This window comes from Chinchilla lanigera, unplaced genomic scaffold (genome assembly GCF_000276665.1).
Source record: "Chinchilla lanigera isolate Chin_1 unplaced genomic scaffold, ChiLan1.0 scaffold00010, whole genome shotgun sequence".
NCBI lineage: Eukaryota > Metazoa > Chordata > Mammalia > Rodentia > Chinchillidae > Chinchilla > Chinchilla lanigera.
The window spans coordinates 35,589,869-35,593,597 of NW_004955411.1; the positions used below are offsets into that span (position 1 = coordinate 35,589,869).

Consider the following 3,729-nt stretch of genomic DNA (forward strand, 5'->3'; position numbering starts at 1 on the left):
AAAAAAAAAAAAAAAAAAAACCAAAGCAAGGGTGAGAATGAGTAACTACAGCCCGTAATTGGGCGGCATGCATACTACAGAGACAGCTCACCCAAACAGACCCTCCACAATGTACCCTCAAAGATGTTTGGATCTAGCTGGATGTGGTGGCGTGTACCTGTTTTCCAGCACTCGGGAAGCTGAGGCAGGAGGATCACTGCAAGTTTAGGGCCAGCCTGGGCTACATACTGGGTAAAGGCCAGCCTCAAGTACATAGTGAGACCCTGTCTCAGTAGAATAAAATAAAATTGAAAAATAGGAACTATAAAATGGAATGCAAACAACATGATCTAAAGCAGTGGGTTTAGTGAGTGAATGTTGGACAAGGGCAGGCTAGAAAAACAAAACTTACCTGAAGGCCAAGGGTGAAGAGGAAACTGGCTCTCTGAAAACCAGAGTGCTGGGTTCCTGACAGAGGTACCACAGCCGGAAAGAGAAGAGAGCGCAGGAGCTGCCACCCTCTGTGGGGCCAAGATAAGCTCTCTAAAACCGCAGAGCACACTCCACCTCTAAGGAGTTAGCCCTGCCTGGGACGCATGCGCTGTAGAGTATCTGAACAACCAGAAATGACCCAGCTCAATTGTAATGAATTATAATCTCATTTACACATTTACACTGTGTGTGTGTGTGTTTGTCTTTTTGAGACAGGGTCTTGCTATGCAGTTCAGGCTGGCCTTGAGCTCACTTGGTAGCCTAGGCTGGCCTCGAACTTGCAGTGATCCTCTTGCCTCAGCCTCCTGAGTGCTGGAATTACAGATGTGCACCACCACGCCCTGCCTGTACATTGTGTTTTGGAGCTCCTGCAAGAGTTCCCCAAAGGTCCATGTAGGAAGAAATGCTGCCCCAACAGAAAGGAGGAGATTGTCCCAGATTGAGCAAACTGCTGCACTAATTCAAAGAGCTACTCCCTTTTGGAATAATAAGTGTTCATCCTGTAATAAGAAATCTGGCTGTTTTATGTTCGGGATGCTGTGGACTACAGAATCAAGATTTTTTTGTTTTTTGTTTTTTCGAGACAGATCTCACTATATAGTTCAGGCTGGTCTTGAATTTACTGTGTAACCCAGGTTGGCCCAAACTCATGGCAATCCTCCTGCCTCAGCCTCCTAAGTGCTGAGATGGCAGACCTGCACCATGACACACAGTTCAGAATCAAGATCTTGCAAGTAAACACTTTGTGTTACCATCGCAGGTTTTGTACATTGGTGATGTCACAATAATAAAAAAAAGCGTTTTGAAGGCAATTGACCAACTGATGACATTTGGGATTGAACCATCTAAAATTAAGACAGGCAAAGCCCTTCAACTCCAGGGTAGCAAGTAGCAGAGCAGCTGAAGAGACTGCTGCAGCCTAGAGTGTCCTGAAACTCCGCCCTGGCCCTCCGGCTATGACATGTCTGGACTCGGCGCAGAAGCTCCAAAAGGGCAAGCGTAGCTGATGTTCTCTGGGCTCTCGGTCCGCGCTGGGCTCTGCTGTGCTGTGGTCCAATCCCCTGGCTAAAGATGTGCTACTTCTGTGTCACCCCGACATGTTGTTCTTCCCCGGGTCTGCTCATGAAGCAGTGGATAAATGACGGCAGGAGAAAAATTCACACAGGGCTGGGGCTGTAGCTCGGAGGTAGAGCGCGTGCCTAGCATGCACAAGGCCCTGAGTTCAATCCCCAGGACAAGAAAAAAAAGGAAAAAGAAAACCGCACACAGATCGGATGTCCCTGAATGACCTGGCTCTCTCCTAGCTGAAAACAGAGTCTATCCAGGACGGACCTGGAGCGAGTGGAAGAAGCCCTCTTCCACCTCCGAGAGCACTGGCGCTGCTTTAGCTGAAGTGGGCACCACCAGCCCTGCTGAGCGCTCGCAGACCCAGCAGGACGAAGTGGACCACGGCTCCAGGCGCAGAGTCCCCAGGCTGATCGCGCCTTCATATGACAGCACAGCTCGGCTGTGAAAAATCACAGTGACCACGTCCACCTGAAATTCGGATCACCACAAAGGCTTTAAATTCTTCAGGACTCAGCAGTGGTCTTGGAGAAGAGCTTCTGGTCCCAGTACATGAGAGTCTGGAGCAAGTAACAGGGGGACACGTGTTCGAGCTCTGGTGAAAGTCAGTACTCAGGGAGAAGAGGAAACAAAGGATTTGGTGACCAACCCACAGCAGCGCAGGATGCCGGCGTGACTCCACCTGCTTTTCACAGTGCAGATGGGAAGATCACAGAAGTACATGCGACCCCTCTCGACGGTGTAAAAGCAACCCAAGGATCAAAACCCGCCAAGCAGAAGACTAAAATGACCGAGAAAAGTGTCAGTGTCAGTGAGCACAGACAGGAGACGGCAGGTGCTGAGCTAACTCTGAGGCTCGTGCAGTTCTGCACCGGAGTAGAAGTGGAGATGCGATTACCAAGACGGTCAGCAAGAGGAAAAGTAGACCTAACGTCACACAACTTCTCAGGGAAGCTGTGTCAGGAGAGATGACGGAGGTGGAATTCTTCCGAATTGTGTTCATTCCTTTGCTGTAATACAGTTGTCCTTGTGCAAACCAAAAACCAAAAGGAGCTGCTCCGTCCCTGTGAAGGTCGCACCAGGCTCCAACCTCTGGCTCCTCCCAGCTGTGAGCTCATCTCGCTGGCCTGTTCCCACCCCGAGGAGCGGTCCTAAGAAATCTGCGCTTTCACTGCTGTGTCTTCGTCCCGCTCAATCCCAAGAACTCAGGACAGCCTCAGCCCCCAGCAGCAACGCCAGCTGGGACAAGAGTCTGGGAGCAGGAGAGGAGAGCACCAAGGCCCGAGGAGTAAAGGTCACAGCGCCGGGCAGGCAGAGTTTCCAGCGCAAGCTCGGTTGGAATGCAAGGGCTTAGTTACGGTGGAAAAGAAGCTCCATAAGATGTGGGTGGCTCCAGTACCAAGTCAAACTGTCACCAAAAATTAAAATATTTGTGGCACTCTAAGCCATCCAGTTTGTTTCCCTGTGGTGCTGGAGATCGAACCAAGGCCCGGAGACACAAGTTCTCTCGCTGAGCTGCACGCCCAGCCCTGCCAGTTTTGCTCCTAGAACTTCTACTTCTGGTCTTGAAATGCAGTGATGATAAACTGCTCGCTCCATAATACTGAGACATAAGGCCGTCAAGATGACAAAGCAAAACGGTATGGGCCACGTCAGGAAGGGAAGTGCAGGGACCTCTCCCAACTCAGCCCTGCTTGGCCTGTGAGTGCTGAGGGCTCCTGGCTCGGGTTACAGACACAACTACACCAGGCAAGGCTGATGCCTCCTAGAGGGACAGCTGGTCAAGTCCCACCACGCTCTCTGAATAGCAGATTGTTGTTTTGTTTTGTTTTGTTTTGTTTTGTTTTGTTTTGTTTTGTTTTTTGAGACAGGTTCAGGCTGGCCTTGAACCCACTTTGTAGCTCAGGCTGGCCTGGAACTTGTAGGAATCCTCCTGCCTCCTGAGTGCTAGGATTATAGGTGTGCACTGCCCCGCCTGGTGGATTGTTGTTATTTTTAATCAGTATGATGTCTAAGAAGAGAGAAAAAAGATGAAGACACAGACATGGAAGATATTGCAATTAAGGTTGAAGCTGGGTGTGGTGGTGCACACCTGTAATCCCAGCATTTGGGAGGCTGAGGCAGGAGGAGTGTTGTGAGTTCAAGACCAATCTGAGCTACAGAGTGAGCTCAAGGCCAGTCCGAACTGCATAA

General features: G+C 50.2%; 1 long non-coding RNA gene across 1 annotated transcript in view; it reads right to left on the minus strand.

Moving 5' to 3' along the window:
* The window catches only part of LOC102025665, a 10,612-nt gene extending 10,131 nt beyond the window's left edge, over positions 1–481 (minus strand). The window contains exon 1 of the long non-coding RNA XR_259955.2: positions 392–481. This is a non-coding gene — a long non-coding RNA (uncharacterized LOC102025665). The remainder of the gene's footprint in view (positions 1–391) is intronic.
* Positions 482–3,729: the final 3,248 nt, after the last annotated feature.